A 25,931-nucleotide genomic window follows, 5' to 3' on the forward strand; every position below is an offset into this window, starting at 1 on the left:
CGAAACTTCGGGAAGCTTCTTGTTGCGCGCGGTCGGAGATTTCGATCCGTAATGAGTAATTCTCTCGTAGTCTTCTTACACTACTCGTTGATAGGGGGTGTGGGGAATTGACTCGCATGATCCTAGATCATCTTCTCAAGGTATCTTCCGTCACCTATTAATATAGGTGAGTCGTTGGGTTAGGCTAAAAAGTTTAGCCACGTGGGACTTAGCGTTGGGTGAATGGAGTGGAGTGGTTCAGGTTGGGAGGCGGGATGAGAAAGGAAGCAAGCAATGTGTTGCGTGAGACCATTCTCGAGTGAGGTCAAGACCCAGCCAGATGAGACCCACGGTAACCCCGTGAGAGGCCCAGCTAGATCGACCGTCAAACAGGAGTTAGGTACTCACACTATTGCGTGGGGTACTATTGCGTAGGTGGTGAGGTTCCGCGGGAGGGCTCGATGGTCCGGAGGTCTTGCGTGCCACGGTGCTATGTTTTGCGCTGGAAGACTAGCTAATATCAATACACAAGACATTGTGCTTGACGAAATTCCCGTCCACCTCTACTAGAGTAATAGCACGACGTACTGGAATCTCGAGGACGACCGTGCACCGTGTACTTAAAATAAATAAATTTCATCCCTACCATATTAGACGCGTCCAAGCTCTACAACCGAAAGATTACAATGCAAGGTTGTTTTTTTGTCGACAAATGCTTGCAAAAATAGAACAAGATCCACAATTCTTCGACAACATTCTGTGGAGCGATGAATCCACTCTTAAACTGGGCTGTCTAAAAGAACAGGTGTACTTCAAGCCTATTTCAAGTTTGGAGGAATTACGCTGTCGTGTGCAGGAAGCCGCTTCAATAATAACTGAACGGCGCTACGCACGACTTCTTAGAAAAGCATTTATTAGAAGATGTCGAGCTTGTATCAGAGTCGGTGGCAGACAATTCGAACACCTTTTATAAAATAAAGATTGATTTATGTACAACTTAACGCTTTTATTTTAACAATTTAAGACAACATTATTTTTTTCTTTCTTCAGTCGAGTTTACTCTTTTTGCATCTTAACGTTAAATAAAATCATGTATTATACCATTTTGTAATCTGTATTAACTGCGCATATTTTTGAAATAGTTGGCCGCTTAGGTCTTCATACTTTTTTTTCACGAAAGGCTCTCAAACTTTGTCAAAATTATTTTCTTATCAAATATTATGCTAAAAATTTAAGTTGATATTTTTTTTTCCGAAAAAGTACAATAGATACTCATACTCTTTACTGCATTTCTAATAGTATAGTCTATGAGGAAAAAGATAACACCAAAAACACAACAAATTTCATTAATTTGCGGCCGTGGTGTACATGAAAGTAGAGTAAGGTCAATAAATATGTATTTTTTTTTTAAAAACCTCATATTTTTGGCACCACTTGGAATTTTTTGTTTTGTGTATTTTTATTAGAGCGCTTGATAGCCGTACTATTAGGCGCTTCAGGGTTATCCATTCTTTCTGGGACACCCTGTATATTATTCATTCTTTTTGTTATTATAAATCTTATGTTTTAAATAATTTAACCGTATGGTTCAAATTGTACACTGAATAGAATTTTATTAAAATTAACTAATGGTTTAAAGCTGTTAATGTTTTGTTAAATTAAAGTAGTTATTAAAAGTATTAGGAATTTAAATGTTAATTCTTACACAAGTTTTCAATACGTAAATATAACTTAAAGCTTCAACAATTCATCGAGAAAACGTATAATTTTATTTTATTTTATTTTTATTTTATTTTATTAGGATAGCTTACAGCTTACTATAACTATAACTAATACAGAATATGAATTAAAAAAAAAAGCTAAAAACAAGCTACCACATATAGAAACTAAAAAAAAAAAAAAACTATATAATGCTAAATAAGAATAGTTAGTTACCAGTGTGCTAGTTCCCAACTCTTTTAGAAGTCTTTGATATATTGCATAACTAATACAAATTCAAGAAGTAATTACGTACCAAACGTTTCTAAAAATAGTATAAAACTTCGTGTTATTTTATTTATTTTTTCATTAGATTCCATCATGGATTTAACAATCGCTATTTTTATGGTACTGATACTCCCATGGAATAAGTCGATATCAACATTAATATTATTACATGCCCGACAAGCTCTAATGAGTAAACTATTCTGTCGGTAGTTTGTACCTAAGGATGGAATAATAAACGTTGGAACGTTGGATTGGAGGGAGTAATAAATGTTTTTAAAATTATTCGGAAAGACAAGAATAAAACTACATAAAAACATTACTCTTTTTTAAGTTACAGACATTTTCGCCAGCTAGGTTACCCCTCCACAACGCGCCATAAGAAACTACGTTTCAATAAGGACAATGTCACATTCGAAACAGCCTTGGGGCACACAACGTAGACGCGCTGCATTCTTTAGTAACCTTTCAAGAAGACCAGTCAAAGGCAGGCAGTCATGTAAGATAAAATTGACACAGTAACGAACGCAGTAAGAACAAAACTGTAGGTACCTATTATGTAGGTACTAGACAATTAGAGGAATAACACAAAAGAGCCGACACTAGTCATTATACAATCAGTATCAGTAAAATAACAGAATATTTACAGTGTCACATTTATCAGGACTATAAAGGCGAGGATAACAGTTTAAGAAAGGTTTTTAAAACGCTTCTTCAGATTTTAACATTTCAAACAAAAGATACAAACAAAAAAACCCTTGCATTCCACAATGAATCGATTCGTAAAAATGCTCGAATTAAACACAAAAATGAAAACAATAAATTGTCTACATTTGGTGACCTTATCTTTAAATTGTACCATATTAATATTTTCCAGATAAAGTTTGAAAGAAACAATAGTATATCGCATCTGTTTTATGCGCTGCACTTTGTGTAAATAGAAAATAAACATTTAGGTATTTCTCCTTTGTTGATACGGTCAATTTACCTACAATCAATTCGTTTTGGCTGGAATTTCAAAATAATAATACTTGTCTACAGTAAGCGCGCGAGTTCATGTCCATCGCGAGGAATGCGGTAGTTCTGTGACCTATGGTAATGTCGATATCGATAATCTCATTTGGTCAACCATAATATCTATCCCATATTTATTGCAGCTTTAAGTAAGTAACTAATTATAATTTAAATAGACTAGCCCATTAGCGTAGATTTTAATTGCTCTGCTTTTTGCTCCGCGGACTGTGGGTTCGATTCCCGACTGAGTCTGGGGGTAATATTTCTATTTATATATTTATTATTTCCATGTACCAAAAAAAAATTTGCTATGTCAGCCGGCTGTTACCTATTACTATGCAACTTATGAAATAAATGCACCCAATACATGTTAATTTTTTATTACAAAAATAGAAAAACAATTTATAAAATGCAAAAACCCTAAACACGCATTAGTCACTATCAGATGCAAAGATAACTGACAGAGCAGAATCGGAGTCATCTTCGCCGTCGCTGACTTCAATTATGAATTTGTCGATCGCATTTTAAATCAATCCATCTTTTTGCCAGTAGTGCTCTTCCAAAATTATGACGTGATCGTCGTATCCAGCCCATCTTCCTCTGTCACCTGGTTTATAGCCATCTCCGTTACTTCTTTCAATCTTTTCAGCGATAAATCAGAGTTAACGTTATGCTCCCTCACATCTTTCTTGATTTTTGCTCATGCCAACTCAATTGGGTTTAAGTCACACATGTACGGCGGTAACCTTAAAACCTCATGTCCATGACTACGGATAAGCTGGTCCATTTTAAATTTTTTCTCTTGAGGCGCATGTAATTTTATCAGGTCAAAAAGCTCAACTTTTCTCATACTTAGCGAAACCTCTATATTGTTTCTGCTAAGCCAGTCTAACATAACCGTTTTAGTGCTTGATTTTATAGGAACTTTATTTTTTGAACACTATGATATGGTGCGTTGTCCATAACAACAACGCTAGCTTGTGGCAAATTGGGAATAAACATTTCAGTCGCCCATTTCTCAAAGTTCGTGCTGTTCATTTGCCCGTGGTAATCGCCAGTAGCAGTCCTAGATTTAAAAAGCAACTTCGCTACATCCAAAAAACCACGTCTGGATCCGGCATGGACGAGAATCAGTCTGTTCGTGGAGCTGGTGTCGGTTAATACTGCGTCTATGTAATCATTTCTCCAACATTTTTTAAATGTGAGGTTATTATCGATCCATGTTTCGTCTAAAAAGAAAATATTGCAATCGTTTTCTCTATATTGACGAATTTTTCGTAAATAATTTGACCGCGCAAATACAACAGCTGGTCTTTCTACTAAAATTTTTCGCTTGTTGTGACATTTTTGCCATTTATAGCCCATTGCCTTCAGTAATTTTCGTAAACTTGTAACTTCCCATGGAAAATCTATTTTTTCTCTGATGGCCGTTAGGAGTTCAGGGCAAGTGGGAACAATTTTTTTCGTTAAATAAAATTCTTCAATACATCTGTGTATTACACTTCTATCGAAATCATCCACATTTAAGTTCATCTTTTTATTACACATTTTTCCTTTTTTAGAAGGCGAACAAAGAGGCCCCATCTTTGCTTCTATCTGAATTCTACTCAATGTCCTTTTAGTAAGCCCAGTATAACGGGCCGCTCGATCTAAAGCATCAATAACGGGATACGCCAATTTGTTATCTTTTTTTTCTTCAACGCACATCCATAGGACATTTCTCGTGCTTGTTTATATATTATAAAAGGATTTTTTATACCTGAACTTGTTGAAGGCGAAGTACTCATGGTTTAATACACAAAAACAAACAATGAAATAGCGGTCAATAGTTTTTAGTATCGACAATATCGAAAAGCGTGCGTCACCGTCAAGGACAACATTTGACTGCGGACGAATGCGGCGAGTTAGGTGAAGGAGGGGCGCGCTGCCCCCGCGCGTCCCCTCAAGCCCCGATGGACATGAACTCGCGCGCCTACTATACCTCTAATGATTTTTGTAAGATTAAAATATACGGAATACGGATTTTCAACGGATTGAAATGGGTAAGTTGTCGTGGTTGTAATGCTCACATTTAAAGAAATGGCATCATTTTTATTAAAGTATTCTTCAAGGTTAGCTACTGATACCTACTGAGGTAAACTGCGAGACACAAAATGGTAAGTGTTAGCTCAACAACGTTTGATATTAAATTATTAGTATGTTTCACATCTTTCCTTATTTCAATACTATCACGGACTATGCTAATATTCCTTACTTTAAATACTTATATCATAATGTTCTGCGCCTCAAAGCCGCGCCTCGATCGTTTAATTCACAACTCGTCGATAACAAAAGGCGGGGTCACTTTCTAGGCGCCCGCTACGACTGCTCTCTGCTGGTTGGTCAGAGTGTGAAACATACTTTCGGACTGAGTGAGTCACGCGTCATCACGCATACACAGACACAGAAACACACATTTCTTTTTATTTTGAATATAGAAATTTAGAAAGTCCAAGGCAATGTTGTCGAGCAATTAACAAAATTTTAGGTTCTACATATACTTTGAGGTGAAATAGTTTCACTTTTTAAAATAAAAAAGAAAATTCAGTTGTTCTGAAAATTCTTATTTATCATAAAAGTTACCGCAGTGAATAAATTAATCTATTGCATGAACGCGTGATTTTGATCCGTATAGAAATTAATTAGTTAAAATATTGATCTTAATATTGTTAATCATTAATAGTTACTTACATCAAATTATTTGACGATGTGGCTGGCGAGACTCCGCAGCCCTAAAAGTGCTTCCGCTGCGATCATCTCACCAAAAATAATATTAATTATTTAATAAATACATAAAAAAGAGTTACAAGTTAAATAAGAAAGGAGATTAAAACATATAAATAAATATATCTGTTACGCAGCGAACAAGCTTTTCGTGGATTTGGGAACGGTATGCGCACAACTGCATCCTTCATGGGGAAGATCACATTGTAGCTCGCACAGAGCTATCGTGTCACCTGAAAGGGAAGCATCAATTAGTAAAATGTCTAAACTACATGGAGTAAAATTTTCATTATAATGAAGAAAGTGAATTACAAAGTAGAATATGTTAGGGCGTAGATCGCATTTTAGCTCGCACAGAGCTAACGACTCACCTGAAAGAGAACCATCAATTAGTGAAATATCAAAACTACAAAAAGTAAAATTTTCATTGTATTAAAAGAAAGTAACTTACAAAGTTGAATTTGTGAGGGCGTAGATCGCATTGTAGCTCGCACAGAGCTGTCCTGTCATCTGAAAGAGAACCATCAATTAGTAAAATATCAAAACGACAAAAAGTTAAATTTTCACTCGATTAAAAGAAAGTAAATTACAAAGTAGAATTTGTGTGGGCCTTGGTTGCATTGCAGCTTGCACAGAGCTTTCGCGTCACCTGAAAGAGAACCATAAATTAGTAAAACATCAAAACTACAAAAAGTAAAATTATCACATTATTAAAAGAAAGTAACTTACTTATAAAGTAGAATTTCTGAGGGCGTTGATTGCATTGCAGCTCGAATAGAGCTATCGTGTCACCTGAAAGAGAACCATCAATTAGAAAAATATCAAAACTACAAAAAGTAAAATTTTCACTGTATTAAAAGAAAGTGACTTACAAAGTAGAATTTGTAAGGGCGTAGATAGCATCGCAGCTCGCACAATGCTATCGTGTCACCTGAAAGGGATCCATCAATTAGTAAATATCAAAACTACAAAAAGTAAAAATTTCACTGTACCTGTTAAAAGAAAGTATCTTACAAAGAAGAATTTGTAACGGCGTAGAACGCATTGCAGATTGCTCAGAGCTATCGTGTCACCTGAAAGAGGACCACCAATTAGTAATATATCAAAACTTCTAAAAGTAAAATTTTCACTGTATTAAAAGAAAGTAACTTACATAGTAGAATTTGTGATGGCGTTAGTTGCATTGCGACTCGCACAGAGCAATCGTGTCACCTGAAAGAGAAGCATCAATTAGTAAAATATCAAAACGACAAAAAGTAAAATTTTCACTGTAATGAAAGAAAGTAACGTACAAAGTAGAATTTGTGAGCGCGTAGACCGCATTGTTGCTCACACAGAGCTATCGTCTTACCTGAAGTAGAAGCATCAATAAGTAAAATATCAAAACGACAAAAAGTAAAATTATCACTGTGTTAAGAAATATCATCATCATCATCATCATCATTTCAGCCTAGACAGTCCACTGCTGGACATAGGCCTCCACAAGTTCACGCCAAAAATAACGTGAACTCATGTGTTTTGCCCATAGTCACCACGCTGGGCAGGCGGGTTGGTGACCGCAGTACTGGCTTTGTCGCACCGAAGACGCTGCTGCCCGTCTTCGGCCTGTGTATTTCAAAGCCAGCAGTTGGATGGTTATCCCGCCATCGGTCGGCTTCTTAAGTTCCAAGGTGGTTGTGGAACCTTGTTATCCCTCAGTCGCCTCTTACGACACCCACGGGAAGAGAGGGGGTGGCTAAATTCTTTAGTGCCGTAGCCACACAGCACAGTGTTAAGAAATATAAAAAATAGAAATATATTTTAGAAAATAAGAAAAGTGTGTGCGCACTTATTAACTCAACTTTAATCGAAAACGAAATATGCACCGATACAATCGCGGTGGTGGTACCGGCGGACTGCCATACGAATATGAAAACTAAACAACCCACTATGGCGGATATTGCGAAAAAAGGAGAATAGAATACGCAGAATGCGAAAATGAATGGGTTACTGTTCAAAAAAGATGGCACAGGAATCGGTTTGCCGGAAAAACAGGAAAAGCGGCTATGGACAACTCAGAGAAGTTCAAAGCGGCTGAAATTAAAATTCCTTTGTTTATTTCAAACGTACACAAAGAGACCGATGACGTTTGTGAATATAATAAAAACAAAACATCAGAAATCGTTTCACTTGAGAAAATAAAAATGAAAAAGGATAGACCGTACAACGTATATAAAATGTTTGTAAATAAAAATAAATTGGAAATATTTTTGGATGATCAGTTTTGGCGTGACGGTATCACATTTAGGCGTTTTATACATTTTGAGTACAGAAAAGTGGAAGGTAAATCCCTTTCACAGAGTTAACTAATAAACATAATTAATGGATAATCCCTCAAAATTAAGCATAAAAACATTGAACTGTAAAAATGTGAAAAGGTCATTGAACTGTGTGCGATCACTGTGCAGAACAGCTGACATTGTATTGTTACAAGAAACGTGGTTATATCCACATGACTTATGCTATCTTGAGAATATAGATCATGAATTCAGTTACACTGCGAAGTCTTCGTGGACACGTCAGCTGGTATTTGTAAAGGAAGAACCTACGGGGGACTTGCAATACTGTGGCGTAAAAGTGCATTGAAGTGTGTGACTGTAGTACAAAGTGATAGTGATCGGATCTGTGGAATAAAAGTAGTAGTAAATGGCAAATGTTTTATGGTTATCAATATGTATATGGCGACGGATTGTAGTGAAAACCTTCCAGGTTTTACCGAATGTCTCAGTGAAATTAATTCTATGACACAATTCAATAATATTGAATCTGTTTATGTGTTAGGTGATTTCAACGCGCACCCAGGTGAGTCATTTTTTAATGAATTTCTTAGTTTTTGTACTGAGCAAGAATTGTTGTGTGCCGATATTGACTACCTTGGTATATCATCGCAAACGTTCATAAGTGACTCACATGGGTGTAAGCGTTGGCTAGACCACTGTCTTGTCACTCATTCGGTGGCAAGAATAGTTGTAAATTTTAAGATTATACTTGATACATTTTGGTCGGATCAGTTTCCTTTGAAGTTGGAGTGTGACAACTTGAGTGTGGGGTAAGGCAGGGTGGTCTCACTTCCCCGAGGCTTTTCAATATTTATATTAATGAATTACTTGTTGGACTCAGCAACACATGTCGGATGACATATAGATGGTGTATGTGTAAATAACTTAAAGTACGCAGATGACATGGTGCTGCTGAGTCCCTCAATATGCGGAATTAGAAAGTTACTTGCAATCTGTGAAGGATATGCTGAGGAGCTAAACTACATGGAGTAAAATTTTCACTGTAATTAAAGAGAGTAATATACAATACAATCATGTCACCTGAAAGAGAACCATCAATTAATAAAAAGATCAGGAATACAAAAAAGAAAAAATTCACTTAGGTTTAAAGAATTTATTCTCAAAAAGAAAATTCACTTACATGAGAACAACATAATAAATGTATAACACAAATATTCGCCTTATAAGTAGGTACCTAGTTAACGGAATATAGTATAAATAAGTCGTTTTATATTTGTTCTTAATCACTATAAAAGTGGCTATTCTCTAAAATATATTTTGATAGTTGAGACTTAGGGCCACTTGCAGCAAAATTACAAAAATCTCGATTTTATTAAAACTAGATTTTACCCTAAACTCGATTTAACTTAAGTCTCATCGAAGTTGCGTTGCTCATAATAAAATTATGTCCAGTTTAACTAAATCGAGATTTTGCGTATCTTTCAGTCGCCGTTCGTTCTTTACGTTCCGTTTTAGATACAATAATGTACACCAAAGCAATATCGCGTACACAGAAACGTATATTTATCAGTGTCAATCACAGAGTACATTGTAATAGTAGGTGTCAATTTGTTATAATATAATTTTTATAACAATTTGTTATAATACAACTAAAAGCCATTTAAGCAAAGGGTAAAGCTTTAGATTAGGTAAAACCGAATTTCGGGACCGTGGGGGGATGGGGGGGGAGAGGGTGGGGAACGCTACCCCTGGTACCACTGTCGCACCTCGGAACCCCATGGTTATGGAGATATCCATGGTTAAAGTTTTGAGGTTAGAAGAAGAATTTCGAAAGTTAGAGGAACGCTTGGCTCCGGCGCTGCGGGAAGTGCAGCCCTTCCGCCCTCCGCGCCTCCGCGGCACAAAAAAAACACTCTAGGGGTAGGACAGACCAAGACCACGTGGACAGTGGGGTGCTCCGATTCGGTTTTGGGTATTTTTCGAATTTCTAAACCTATATTCTAGCACGCAATGTTACTAATTTTATTAGAATATTATGTCTGACGCGTTATTTTGTTTAAAAGTGTCGATTTGTCACACAATGCAAACAGTACGAGCTCAAAGGTATTATAATAGCTTTAAATTCTTCTTCTAACCTCAAAAACTTTAACCATGGATATCTCCATAACCATGGGGTTTTGAGGTGTGACAGTGTTACCTTGTATAGATTCCCCTACACCCTCCACCCTCCACACCCAAAAACCCCATAATTCGGTTTTTCTAATTCGGTTTTACCTAATCTAGATCTTAGCCCCATCGATATCTCCATAACCATGGGGTTCCGAGGTGTGATAGTGGTACCAGGGGTAGTGTTCCCCACCCTCCCCCTCCCCGTCCCCCCACGGTCCCAAAATTCGGTTTTACCTAATCTAGATCTTAGCCAAGCAAAGAAGTGAACTGAACAATTTGTTAATTTGTTATATTCATAGGTTATGTTTCCGCGCATATTTTAAGTCAAGCAGTTTTGTTTCGTGTTGTGTTTTTGTTATAGTTGATTTTGTGTTTTTCGAGTTTTCTGATTTTCCGTTTGCAACATTAGAATGAAAAAATCCAGGGCGCCTAATTTTACTAATGATGAAATAATGCATCTTTTGATACTTGAAAAATATCCTGTCATAGAAATATTAACAAAATCGAGATTTAATTACGCTAAACCGACTCTGGTGCCGATTTAACTTTGACGTTTATTTGAATCGAGATTTAAGCTAAATCGATGACGTGCAAGACATTCAATCTGATTTAAGGCAAAATCGAGTTTTAAATCTAGATTTAACACACGCTGCACGCTTAAATCCATTAACTGAGCTTACATTTTTATATAGGAAGGTAATTTGTTATAAAATTGTATCTTAAAAGAAATTTACTTACAAAGTAATATTTTTGAGGGCGTGAGTCTTACTGCAGCTCGCACAGGGCTATCGTGTCACCTGAAAGAGAACCGTCAATTAGTAAAATGTCAAAAATTCAAATTAAAATTTAACTAAATTAAATAAAAGTAACTTACAAAATTACAAGATTCGTGAAAAAAAGGCGCTTCATGGGTTCGCACACCAGCACTATCCGGCGGTCGTAGCTCGTATGTTTAATAAATATATAATAAAATTACAAATTGATAAGAAAGCAGATGATATGTAAAGAAGAATATATCGCTTACGCGGCGATCGAGCTTGCTCTTGAGATGGGGACGGCACACGCACAGCCGCCTTCAAGTACAACAGCGCTAAGGCTGCGTCCCTTACATCTTGTGGCACTTGCGTGCACTCTCATCCGTATATCTGGTGTTTTCGCTGATGTATTCATTTTAGTTTCTTCTAAAGATCGTGTGAACTTCGGGAAGCTTCTTGTTGCGCGCGGTCGGAGATTTCGATCCGTAATGAGTAATTCTCTCGTAGTCTTCTCACATTACCCGTTGATAGGGGGTGAATTAGTGTGGGGAATTGACTCGCATGATCCTAGATCATCTTCTCAAGGTATCTTCCGTCACCTATTAATATAGGTGAGTCGTTGGGTTAGGCTAAAAAGTTTAGACACGTGGGACTTAGCGTTGGGTGAATGGAGTGGAGTGGTGCAGGTTGGGAGGCGGGATGAGAAAGGAAGCAATTTGTTGCGTGAGACCATTCTCGAGTGAGGTCCAGATGAGACCCACGGTAACCTCGTGAGTTTTTGATGTGCGGCGCGTCTGATGCATCCGCACGGGAAAACATTGATTTGGCTAGCCGGACTATGAAGTCCTCCAGGCTCTCGATCTTCAAGTCCCTTTGCAGGGTCGAGTTCTTCACGCACCAGGGCGCGTTTGCGATGTAGCGCAGCGTTTTAGACTGCTGCGCTTGGAGGCTTTTCTTGCTGGTTGTCACGGTTACCCTGGTCTATTAAAGATGTAAATGAAACCAGGGTACCATGAATTAAAAAAAATTATTATATTAATTAACCCGGTGAGGTAGATAAAAAAATGTATGTATATGGGCGGGGTCGAGCACTCAATTCACACAAGCTCCAAATGCAGTTCGGCTCAGGTACTCTCCTGTATCGCCGTGCAGGTGGTGATCCCGGGAGTCGCGTGGCAAGATTCCGCTAACGACCGGAGGCGGCAGGAACGGATAATCCAAAACCCGGTGGAGAGCACTCTTGTCGTTGGGGTGAAAGGGTTGGATGTAAATTTCCAAAATTGGTGACCCAAACGTCGAACCCTGAAACGCGCCATCAAAATATAAATATAAGCGTTCCAGCACTATTTGCAAACATCCACGGCACTGCGTTATAAAAGAAAGCACTTAATTTGTAGCAGTAGTGCCGTGGAACCATAAAGCCAGAAGCGGAGATAATTATTTTTTAAAAGTAGGTTAACTTATATTGAAATATACAATTATAATAAAAAAATATTAAAAATGAGGGTAGACTTGAAAGATGATGAAATCTAAGAAAATAATTTAAATGAGATTTATGCTACTAAATACAAATATTAGATTTTACATTAGGCATGATTACTTGCGTTAAAGCTACATAAATTGCCTGCGATATAAAAATACCACTTACCCAGTTTGGGGGCGATAAACACTGACACTATAATTATATTTGTTCAATCGAGACAACGCTAAGCAAGGATCACACTAATTTTAGGGATTACGGTTACGATGCTTAAATATATATTAGACACCGTATTAGAGACCGTAATAAAAAAATGTGATGTGCGTTAACTACTTTCTCGAAACAAAATTCAAAAAATGAATGACGCGGCGGCGACCAGTACTGCCGTTTTTATAACCCGAGACAAAAGATTCATTTGAATTTTTGAAAAGATAAAATGTTGCCCGCGCGAATATATAAATGCCGGTTGATGAATTCATATTATTTGTTTGTAGAAAAAAATTTTTTATGACAAAATTGTGTATTATAAATTACTGTAGATTTTCATGCAAGATTTAATTATAATAAATTAATGCTTTTTTTTTTTAAATTTCATTTCACGTATTTTAAATATTAAATTTAAGCATATTTTAATTTAGCAGCCCAAATAATGTACGTATAACGTTACATGGTGTCGTTGAGGAGGGCGTACCAAGCTGGGGCGGCGTACGTGAGGCGAGATCTCACGTATGTTTTGTAGAGGCCCAGCTTTGTTTTAAGCGGGAGCCTTGATTGCAGCAGCGGTCGCAGAGCTGACATGGTGGCTTTGGTCTTCCCAATTGGCAATTACTGTTCTTGTGTGGCCGGACATGGTCAGTCGGCGGTCGATTGTAATACCGAGGTACTTGACCGCGTCCTGCCATTGGATGTAATTCCCCTCGAAGCGAAGCAGGGGCGCCATCGGGCGTGAGCCCACGGATAGCGCCTGCGTCTTGTCCACGTTGATGGTCAACCTCCACTTGGAGAGCTAGTCGGGGAGAGCGTCGAGAGATGAGTAGTTCTACCTGAGCGCTCCCTTTTTGTTCTATTCATCGTCTGTTAGATAGACACGTATCTGAGAAGTGAAAGTAACATCCCGCCAACCCCCGTCCTGTGCCGTAGACGGGTGGCAAATGACGTGGCGTTTTTTATTGTAATAAATGAAAGAAATAGCAACTAAGCGTCTTGACATAAACTTCAGTATTTATGTCTTACAGTTACTTAGAAAAAAGCCATGAGATATATTCGCTCATAATATATTCATAAAAATTTACGTTAAACGATGTTCGTTAGTTGTGAAAACTTCTAAATGGCTTTTAGTTTTTAATTTGTATTTTTAATTTGTTATATATAGCTGAAAGTTTTTCTGAATAAATAAAATAAAATAAAATAAGAGGATAAAATAAATATTTATACAACTAACTATATAATTCATTCTTTTTGTTATTATAAATCTTATGTTTTAAATAATTTAACCGTATGGTTCAAATTGTACATCATTACAGCCTATACAGTCCACTGCTGGACATAGGCCTCCACAAGTTTACGCCAAAAATAACGTGAACTCATGTGTTTTGCCCATAGTCACCACGCTGGGCAGGCGGGTTGGTGACCGAATTGTACACTGAATAGAATTTTATTAAAATTAACTAATGGTTTAAAGCTGTTAATGTTTTGTTAAATTAAAGTAGTCATTAAAAGTATTAGGAATTTAAATGTTAATTCTTACACAAGTTTTCAATACGTAAATATAACTTAAAGCGAGAAGGGATAAAATATTTGAATATTTCTATTTAACAATTTTTAATTTAAGATTTCGATGCTGTGCCGAGTAAGCTCCGTAGGTGGATGAACATATTTAATATATTTCATTGTACGTAAAGTTTAAATAATTCTTATGAAGCCAAAAACCTCGTAAACTATTACAATGACACCTGGGTAGGTAAAACTGAATATCTTGGTGTATTTTGTTTAGGAATTACTTTTCTAATTGATACTAAATCTAAACAGTGCGCATGTCAAATGGATGCCGTCATCACTAAAGTATTAAAACGCGCATAAATAGGTAACTACAGTAACAGTTATTTAAACGTATAATGTTTTTAAAATTATTCGGAAAGACAAGAATAAAACTACATAAAAATATTACTCTTTTTTTTAAAGTTACAGACATTTTTGCCGGCTAGGTTACCCCTCCACAACGCTCCATAAGAAACTTTGTTTCAGTAAGGACAATCTCACATTCAGAAACAGCCTTGGGGCACACAACTTAGACGCGCTGCATTCTTTGGTAACCTTTCAGGAAGACCAGTCAAAGGCAGGCAGGCAGTTATGTAAGATAAAATTGACACAATAACGAACGCAGTAAGAACAAAACTGTAGGTACCTATTACGTAGGTACTAGACAATTAGAGGAATAACACAAAAGAGCCGACACTAGTCATTATACAATCAGTATCAGTAAAATAACAGAATATTTACAGTGTCACATTCATCAGGATTATAAAGGCGAGGATAACAGTTTAAGAAAGGTTTTTAAAACGCTTCATCTAGTAACTATAGACTTTGGCAGATTTTAACATTTCAAACAACAGATACAAACAAAAAACCCTTGCATTCCAAAACGAATTGATTCGTAAAAATGCTCGAATTAAATACAAAAATGAAAACAATAAATCGTCTACATTTTCTGACCTTATCTTTAAATTGTACCATATTAATATTTTCCAGGTAAAGTTTGAAAGATACAATGGTATATCGCATCTGTTTTATGCGCTGCACTTTGTGTAAATAGAAAATAAACATTTATTTTTCCTTTATTGATACGGTCAATTTACCTACAATCAATTCATTTTGGCTGGAATTGAAAAATAATAATACCTGTCTACCGTAGCGTGCATTTCATATAGGCAGAAAGGCACTGCCTACCCTGGCATGTTACTAAAAATGATATATAAAACATGAACATTACAATTATTTTTGAATAAATATTTTTGAAAAAGACATAAATCATAATGCAGTTTAAATCCGCTTCAAAAAAAACCGCCGTCATATATGCGATTTCAGCGCTTCGTGCGCATCGACGACGGGCCTTTTATGAAACTTCTGCCTATAATTGCATAATAAATGTTAGCAATGACAACAAGACATTAAATACGATACGAATAAAGTATTGTGTTTTTAACATTGGTCGGTTTAACAACGAAATTAGGCACTGTCTAAGAATAACCTGTCAAATTAAATTATCTTGAATTCGATACCGTTTGTACTAAAAATTGTGATTTTTGACACGGTCGCATAATCGCAACATTCCACAGAGTAATATTATGACAATTCACTTTTAATTTTTCGTTTGTGCGTTCTTGTTATTGGTGAAAATATTAATATATTAGTGATGAATAAGTTTACTTGTGAAATATGTAACGGAGACGTGTGTTTGATGAAAGTAAATAGTGCATCGAAATTCAACTCGTTCGATTTTACAGATAAATTAAAAATTGTTCAAGCGTATCGATTTAACACATATATAACAATGACGTTATAATTTATCATTTATTAATAAATAAACAAGTACTTTCATTAAGCATACAATTTCGTACTAATTAATAGTGTTATCAATGATTTCCTAAGTTTGACACAAACGAAATTATCAGAGTGCCGGCCTTATGAGGTCTTTTTGTCTATCCGGTAACTGATTTGTTTGATGTTTCATTTGTATCACTCACTCATGAATTACCCAAGTCTAATAGGCATCAGTTGGTTGCTGTACGTGTATTTGTATGCATTATTAGTATAAATGCACTTTACGTGTCCAACAATTTACTTGTCAGTTCTTGAAATTATCTAAAAGCCTCTATTCCCAACAAAATTATGGCTGTTCAAAATTTTTTTTTGACTGCCTTCCCTGTCTAAAAACTGTATGCACGCCACTGATATTATGCATAGCATAACAAGTCGCTTAGTCGATGACGCTGCCGCGCTTATCAGTGAGCGTGAGGATATTGTTTCATGGAGTGAATTTAAAGATTTATTAATACAATATTTTGGAGATCCGCGAAGCGAAGAATGTATCGCAATAGAATTTGAAAATTTAAAAATATAATCGAGAGAAAGTTACCTTGAATTTTGTAATAGAATTCAGTCAGTGCGTTCTGTGTCTAAGGTTAATCAAATATTAAACGAAGATATTAGGCAAAGTAAAATAGCTATTTACAATAATACACCCCTTAACGTTTTTCTTTATAATTAACCCGAAAATATGGTTAGAATAGTTAGATTAAAATCAGCGACATCATTAGAATCTGCGTTGAGCATTTTTTTAAAAGAAGTAAACTTTTACGAACAGTATAATCAGCGTATTAAAATTTCAAATTTACTGAATTCAAAATTAGATTTTGCGAATAAGTCTAATCTACCTATGACATTCCAACAACCAACAACCTCAGTATAAATTTGGAATAACCCAAGGAAATCAAAAAGCACCTATGCCTATGCCTACAGGTTTTAGACCAAATTTTTCTCAATTTAAATATGGAATTCCGAAGGGACCACAAATACCACCACTAAGAATTAATCCTTAGTACGGACACCGTCCTGTACAACAATTAGGGTATCGTCCTCCATTTAATTATAATCATTATAAACCCCCGACACAATTTGGAAATAAGTCTAATTTTAGACCAGACGGACAAGGACCAAATGACGTGTCAATGAGAACGGTAACGAATAATAAACCGAGTTTCCCGATTAATGAAACGTATACTCATAATTGCAATTATTACGACAGCGGCAACTAATATGACCCTGGGTTCTATATTTCAGAAACCGACTCTCATGACAACAATTGTGACATAACAGACTATATAGAACTAACAGACGAGCAGCTGACGAAGAAAATCCTAGTGACCTTGATAATGATAATAAGGAAGAAAAATTTTCCACACTTGCCTCAAACCTACAGAATCGATAGAATTAAACTGCGAAACACATTTAAAATTACCGTACATATATATATATATATATACCTGGAATAAATGCAAAATTTATGATAGATACTGGAAGTACGCGTTCTTTTATTAGCCCTGAAAAGGCGTATTATTATTTTCGAAACATTTTAACATACGAACCGTTTGAAGTAATAAGCACGCATTCTACTAGTTCACATAATGAGTTTATTAAAATACCTTTGATGCCAACCTTCAATAGTAGTTTACAAAAATTTTACGTATATAATGTAGATCCAAAAAATGACGGGTTAATTGGTAATGACCTTTTAAAACGGTTAGATGCAATTATTGATTTAAAACATAAAATATTACGAACTAATTCAGCGCGAATTCCTATTATATATAATGATACAGAATATACCCTCGAGCTTCCGCCGCGTTCTGAATTAAGAGTAAATATACCAACAAACCAACATTCAGGTGATGTTATCGTTAATTTTACCGAATTTTGTAAGGGTGTGAGAATGCCTAGTGCGATAGTCAGATGTGTAAATGGCTATGCAAAAACAGTAATTCAAAACACCTTAGATGAACCTATAACACTAACTATTAAATCCCCATTTAAAGTATCAAAATTTGAAAATGTCGAGTGCGAGGTCAACTGTATGAAAGATGGAAGAGAATCAGAAGAAAATCGATTGTTATTAGAAAATCTTAGTAAATTAAGGCTAGATCATATGAATGATGAAGAGAAGAATAAAATATTTTCGCTTTGTCAAGAATATAGACATTATCTATTGCGACCAATTACCGTTGACATTCACGAATAACGTAAAACATTTTATTAGAACAAGAAATGAAGACCCTATATAAAACCATATAGGCAAGTACCTGCACACAAGCCGAAGAAATTAAAAGACAGGTAGAAAAGCTTTTAGACAATAACGTAATTCAAATATCTTATTAACCTTGGAGTGCACCCGTTCACCTGGTCCCTAAGAAAATGGTCGGCTCTGGTGAAGTAAAATATAGAATGGTGGTAGACTGTCGACGACTTAACGAAATAACTATTGACGATAAATATCCCCTACCTAATATTACGGACTTATTCGATAAATTAGGTAAAAGTATATATTTTTCTATGCTAGACTTAGTTAGTGGATATCACTAAATCGAAATTAATGAAACTGATCGACATAAAACCGCTTTTAGTACTCAATCAGGGCATTTGAGTTTTTTCGCCACCTTCCAAAGAACCATGGATAATGTTCTTAAGGGCCTTCAGGGTATACGTTGCGTGCTATATCTTGACGATATAATTATATTTTCACCTAGCTTAGAAGAACACATTAATAGCCTTTGAATAGTTTTTGATAGATTACGTAAAACAAATTTAAAAGTAGAACTTGATAAGTCAGAATTTCTAAGAAAAGAAGTCCTTTACTTAGGACATACGATCACAAAAGACGGACTGAAACCAAATAACGATAAGATAAAAGCAGTATTAGATTTTCGATTGCCAAAAAAAAAAAACAACGGAAATTAAAAGTTTTCTCGGATTAATAGGATATTATAGACGTTTCATAAAGGACTTTGCTAAAATAACACAACCCTTGACCTCATGTTTAAAAAAACGCAATAAAATAATAATAGATGATAAATACATTGAAGCTTTCCAAAAATGTAAAGAATTATTAACAAATGCACCGCTTTTACAATATCCTGATTATGGTAAAGCCTTTATACTTACAACCGATACTTCCTCTGTAGCGCTAGGAGCAGTGTTATCTCAGGGTGTTTTGGATAGTGATCATCCTATTGCTTACGCCAGTAGAACCTTTAGTGAAACCGAGTCACGTTACAGCACAATTGAGCGTGAGTTATTAGCAATAATTTGGGCAGTAAAGCATTTTCGCCCATGTCTATATGGCCGAAAAATCACAATTTACACGGACCACCGCCCGTTAGCTTGGTTATATTCTCTTAAGGAGCCAAATAACAAGTTAACGCGTTCGCGGTTACTCTTGCAATATGAATTTGAAGTAGTTTATAAAAAGGGTAAGCAGAATACAAACGCAGATGCTCTTTCACGTATAAAATTAAATGCAATAGGGTCAGACGATAATACTTCCTTGTCAGTAAATGTTGATGATAGAGAATCCCAACTCCAAGAACACTTACGTGACGTGACAGATCAAATTTTAGAACTATCCCAAAGATGCAATACAGACAATTCTAGAACTTTAACTGTAACTGACTCTGAGGCGACAATATCAGCAAGATCCAGAGATTTATCTGAGTCGAACCTCCACATCATTCCAATTCTAACACTAGTATTGAGACAGTCCACTCAAATGTAAAAGGTCAGTGACGTAAATTCGTTTTGTTTAGCTACGTTAGAATACGATATACGTTTAAATTCTTGTTTGCACGGAACTCTACAACTATCGATTTCAATACTTATATACCGCGGAACACCACTAACGCACTTATCACTCCTACTACACACCCACTGTTGGTCAATAAGCGGCTGCCACCGCCCTGCCGCCGGCCGCTCCATGCGCTTCGCCGCCGCCTGCGCCGACCGCCTGCGCAGGATCTTGCGCGATCCCCAAATAGCTACCCTGACGATTACCACGCCAACGTTGATGTAGGTTGCCGTATAATGATGTATGATGTCGTGACTGCTAACGCTGCGCATACGGGTATTTGAACGATCTACGCAACCAAAATTATTTTTTGTTCGATATTGGTTCTAAACGATATTAGTAAATGAAACAAAGGTTTTAATATTAAATCAAGACGTATTTATTTAAAAGAAAAAGAAAACACCAAAAAATCTATAATATTTCAGACGTGTTTTTCAGAAATTTTCAAGTTCACTTTCTGAAGAATGATCAAGTTCATTCGGATTCGCCGGCATAAGTAGAGCAACTGTTTCTGGCAAGAAAGAATTAAGTTTTCTACTTTTTATACTTCTCATACTACTTAACAAAGGGTCCGAAGTAAAAAAAAGTCGGTTAAAAATGTCTCTTTTGCAGTTTTCTCTAGAAAATTTTCGAGCGAAGTCTTGGCGGTAAGCCTGAAATGTTTATTACGCGCTTCCGCGGCTTCTTCGGAGAGCTGCCCAATGGGTAATAATGCATTTTTTATTATAACTGCACCATGGATAAGAATTTTGTGCATTGTTGGTGTCATAGGGTGCCAAGGGTATAGATCGACATATAAGCGAGCAGTATCTAGGGCATATTTGTCGTATTTTTCAGAATCGATTATATGTCTACTCGAAATCGTTTTTATTATGACTTTTAATCTGTGTATTAGTTCATGACTAATGGCCGTTATATCAACAGCTAACTGAGGATCTTCAAAAAATCTTCTGCTCGTGTTACTGTCAATGGTGTTGGCGAAAGTTGCCTTTGGCATATCTACTATCAAACCAGTTTCTTTTCGAAATCTGACTTGAATTTCGAGTTTCTTTTGATTTTCGATTTTTTTCTCGACTTCTATTTTCCTCTTTTTGTACTTTTTTACAGGCAATTTATACGCTAAGTGTATAATACTTTCAAAAAGACGAATTCTCGCATGTAGAACCGAAAGCCCAAACTCAATAGCTTCAGGATTTATCACTTTTTTTACATTTAACCGGTTGAAATCTTTGGAAGTCGCACCGCGTATGTAGCACTGGCTTGTGGATCTCGTGCCTGTGGCACCATTGCAGATTTTACCGTCTACCATTGTAGCAAACGCACCTCCACAAAGAAAACCGATAGATGGCTTCTTACTACACTTTGGTCAGACCAGGAATAATCTGCCGATGTAATCGATGTTCAGAACGTTAATAGGCACGCAGCAACAAAATACAATGCACCCACGCACCTTAGAGAATCGATGATGACTTCCACTATCGTTAGGGCACACCAGCTGGTTGGATTCAGCACATCACTTCAAAGTCTTAGAGCAATTGCTAAGAGTTTATTGTATTACGATTAGAGTTTCACCATAACACATGCGCATAGAAGCTCGCGTGGCGATCGAGTTCCAAAATTAGACGACGTGCGTTCGCGGCGCGATCATGTACCACACCCAGTTGCTACTACCCTCAAGTTTTGTCAAAAATCTCAACTCGCGGGCAGTGAGCGCATAACAGCTTTTCAAGGCTGCGTTTTGTTGCTGCATAAATCTACTCACGCAGAACATCGATTACAACGGTAAAATTACGAAAAATGTACGATGACGGAACAACCATCGTTATGATGAACGAATATTTTACAAAAAAAAATTCCCCATTTAAATCAACCTGTGTTGCCTTTAGTGAATCTGTAGAGTTTTTGACGTAATTAATTTCTTCTTCCGTTATGTCGGTACTTTCTTTTACGAAACGGAACCTAATTGGCCGGCAATATCGTTGAGAAGAGGGCGTTGGATTTTCCCATAGAATCTTTTTTCATTTTGACCACAAACCAATCGTAGAGGGACGAAACAACTCTGAAATATATTAGCATCTGAGTCAGCATCATTATCAAATTTTTGTTTGTAAGTAGATTGTTGAGATCCGTCACAACCCCATTTACATATTATCTTTAGGCTATCTCGTTCTTTCACATTTAATGTCATTAGAACTTCTTCTAGAGAGGTTGACAGGCGCCTTACTGTGAGATCAACTAAAGGTTGTAAGTCGCTTAGAGCGCAGGTACTTGTTATTTTGCATGCCTCTGGCGGTGGATAATATTCTTGTTTTGTCTTTTGCAAAAGACTTTAACAAGGGAAGAACTTTTTGTTGGTATTTCTAAATATTTTGTACTGTCGACGAGTTAAATCAGCTTCTACGAACATTGCCAATGCTTGCAATGGTGTAAAAGAGAAAGTTTCTTCTTCTCTTGTTTTAGAAAATGCCCTCTTATATTTTGTTGCACGTGTCGGACTAGTATTGGTGATTTCTTTTAATATATCGGAAGCATTTCGTTTTCCACTTTCCCGCAACTCAGCAGCAGCATGAACGATCATGTCTTCCTCTACATAAGACCGAATCTCCTCAGTTTTCCTCCTTTTTGTTCTTTCACTTGAATTTCCAAATAATTTACGTGGGCGGCCTGGCCGATTTCGTGCAACAGTTGGAATCTCGATAGTTCCTTCTAGCCACAAATTATTGGTGTCGTCTCCTGTCAAAGATTTTCATTGTAATATGAAACTTTGAATAGTTACGGGTCTCTGTAAAGAACTCACTATAGACGGCGCCACGGTTCGCTTAAACCGAAAATAAAAATCATCATATCAAAAAATTTCGCTCTAGCGGGTACATCGTTCCATAGCTTAATTGGCTAGAGCGCCGACACGGTCAGTCGGAGACGCGGGTTCGAATCCCGCTGGAGCGGTCAATTTTTGATATGATATTCAAAAATGTTTAGAATTCCTAATGTGTGGGTACACAAAAATAAAAAATCGTACATATTAAAAATAGCATGGTGTCGTCTCCTGTCAAAGATTTTCATTGTAATATGAAACTTTGAATAGTTACGGGTCTCTGTAAAGAACTCACTATAGACGGCGCCACGGTTCGCTTAAACCGAAAATAAAAATCATCATATCAAAAAATTTCGCTCTAGCGGGTACATCGTTCCATAGCTTAATTGGCTAGAGCGCCGACACGGTCAGTCGGAGACGCGGGTTCGAATCCCGCTGGAGCGGTCAATTTTTGATATGATATTCAAAAATCTTTTTCTTTATTGACTTTTAAAGTGAGAAAAGGTGGATTTAAAGGTCTTAATTTGCGTCATTCAATAAAGTAAATTTTTCTTCCAAATTAGTCAGATTAAACCTCTGCATGCAGTCGAACAAGTATTTACGGGTAACTGTTCTAACTCCCGTGGTTCTTTGTGAACCTAAAACAAAAAAAGACTGCTTAAAAATTCACAAGATAAATAACTACTTTTATATGTTTTCTTAAAAAAAAAAATACATACTTATCCGCGACTTTCCGCGGCAAATTTTTAGATTACTTAGTACTCAAAGCTTTAAACTTTCGATTATATTAAGAATTATGACAGGATCTAACTTGGAAATATAACATATTCCTTTTTAAACACAAATTATAGCAAAAAAATATTCCACATTACGCGTGACTTTCAATATATAAAAACGAAACCTTTATAATTACAAAAAAAAAAACATTCAAATAATATTTTAATTAGTAGATAATTACCTGAACTATTAGGATCCATAACTTTTTTCTTCCAAAATAAACCCAAAGTAACAAATATTCACTATTAAAGTCTTAGTTGCAAACGAACGCCCCGAGAACAAACACATACACCATGCGCGACGATCAAATTCCGAATGCACGGAGGGAAGGCGGGAACGGTTGGGTATTATTCTCTAACTTGTCCCGCATCCCAGGTAGTCGTTTTTTTTTTAACTGATTCGCATTTGATAAATTTGACTTTTGACCGCGTGGATCGTTCAAATACCCGTATGTGTGCTGTCATACAACGGAACAGTCTGCTTCGTCTCTTCGATCTGCTCCTGCAGCTCAATTAGCTGCTTTGAATGCTCGCTGATGTCGTCTTTGTCGCTTGCGTTAGTAGCGCCGAGGGTCGGAACCGATATATAAAAAAAGTCGTTTATCGGAGACAACTTTGGAGCAATAATATCGGCTTTGAAGTGCAAAGTACTCATTTCTTGTTTATGAGTATATACAGTGAAGTCCTTGAACTTCAGTATACATCCGTCATTTATTGTCAATAAACCAGAATACAATAACGGTAACGATGAAACTTGATCGTCGCACAGTATTTTAACGTTCTGTTGTTTACACTAAAAATAAAAGTATTAACTTGATTTAATTCATGCCACTGTGATAGGCATGGTTCCTCATAAATCCTGCATCATTCCGGTGGCTGCATCCCTTTCACAAAGACTTTCATCGTTCTTCAGGGTGTACACCGGAGACCTGGTCTTATAAACGAGTGCCTCACTCTTGTTGCAGACAAGATTTTAAATCACTTTCAGTTATAGGCAACAAAGCCTCTTTCTGTAAGTTAATAGCTAGGAAACTAGATACGGGTTTTATATGAATCATGATATTATTATTTACTAAACGTGGTACGGCGATGATTTTAAGAATTTCGTAGGTATCTCGGTGAACTAGAGGTATTTTAGTTTCAAATAATAGGTAGTTTGTTGAAATTCTAGCTTTTACCTTTAAAAAATGATAAATATTAGGTAAACTTATGTTCTCAAAATCATTTTAGCTGAAATAGTGTTTATAGTTCTTGGCGTAGTTGATCAGGTGTCAGGAGGTCTAAGCTGAGTTGGCCGTTGTAAATGTTAGTCATAGGGTCTAGTAGGATATTCTGTATGTCCTTGAGATGAGATAGTATGTTGTTGGCTATTATTGCGGAGAGAATAAAGTCGTTATTTGTAAAGCTTTCCTTTTTGTCGGCGTATAATTGTTGTTCTACTTGATTTAATCGTTTGTTGATGAGCTTGTGTTGCTTGTTCATAAGGTTCTTCGTAACGTGACGAAGAATTATTTATTATTACTTTAAAACTGTTACTATCTACTTGTAAAGTCATTAGCCAGTTTAGCCTAAGTATACAACGACATTGTCGACGGTACTACCCTGCATTTTGTGTACACCGTCTTTACCGATATCTATACGGAAAAGTCCGATCTGAATCATTTAAAGTGATACACGTATATAATCAGCCTATATTATCAAATCATTTACAGAGATTCTCCGCCCCTTTCTCAGGTAACACAAGACACGCATGCACCGCCATCGCCGGTGACGATGAGGTCCCCCGCGTTTGAGGGTTTGGATACGCTTAGGCGCAACGACCGTCGACAACTCGCCACAGCGCTCCGCATAGCGCCTCCTCCACTCCGACGATGTTGTAAGGCGAGGTGCGATCTCGCTAGGAGACATCCTTAGGATGGATGTCACCTCCGTGCCCATATCTTCCTTCGCGATCGGTGTCTTTAGTACCCGACCCCTCTCACCGGTAACACTGTAAAGGCCATTAGGATCAACAGCAACAGTCATTTCAAAAAAAAAAAATAGAATTACTCATTACGCATTAAGACTCTTCAACCGCGTGCAACAAGACTATAAAGACATTGAAGATGTTCGAAGAAATTCCAGACATGAAATTATGAATAGATTCGCAAGAAAAATTTTTCAAACTAATTCTAAAGAACCACCGAAGTATTTGTGCAAGAAAGTTTGAAATCATTACCAATCAAAGTCTGAAAAGTTGCACAACTGAGAATGTAGTAAAGATCACAAAAAACATAAAAACTTCAATAAATTAAAAGAAAATAGCTTACGAAGCAGAATTTGTGTGGGCGTAAATCGCATTGTAGCTCGTACGTAGCTATTATTTCGACTGAAAGGAAACCATCAATAACTACAATATCAAATCTACGAAAAGTAAAATTTTCACTGTATTAAAAGAAAGTGACTTACAAAGTAGAATTTGTAAGGGGCGTAGATCACATTGTAGCTCGTAGAGAGCTAACGTCTCACCTGAAAGAGAACCACCA

General features: G+C 36.5%; 1 long non-coding RNA gene across 1 annotated transcript; it reads right to left on the reverse strand.

The window, feature by feature from the left end:
• Window positions 1-1,219: 1,219 nt before the first annotated feature.
• Window positions 1,220-19,246, reverse strand: LOC123665108. The gene is made up of 3 exons (XR_006744992.1): window positions 19,236-19,246; window positions 2,144-2,148; window positions 1,220-1,519 (listed from the first exon to the last, which is right to left on the reverse strand). It is a non-coding gene; the product is annotated as an uncharacterized LOC123665108 (long non-coding RNA).
• Window positions 19,247-25,931: the final 6,685 nt, after the last annotated feature.

This window comes from Melitaea cinxia, chromosome 23 (genome assembly GCF_905220565.1).
Source record: "Melitaea cinxia chromosome 23, ilMelCinx1.1, whole genome shotgun sequence".
Classification (NCBI taxonomy): domain Eukaryota; kingdom Metazoa; phylum Arthropoda; class Insecta; order Lepidoptera; family Nymphalidae; genus Melitaea; species Melitaea cinxia.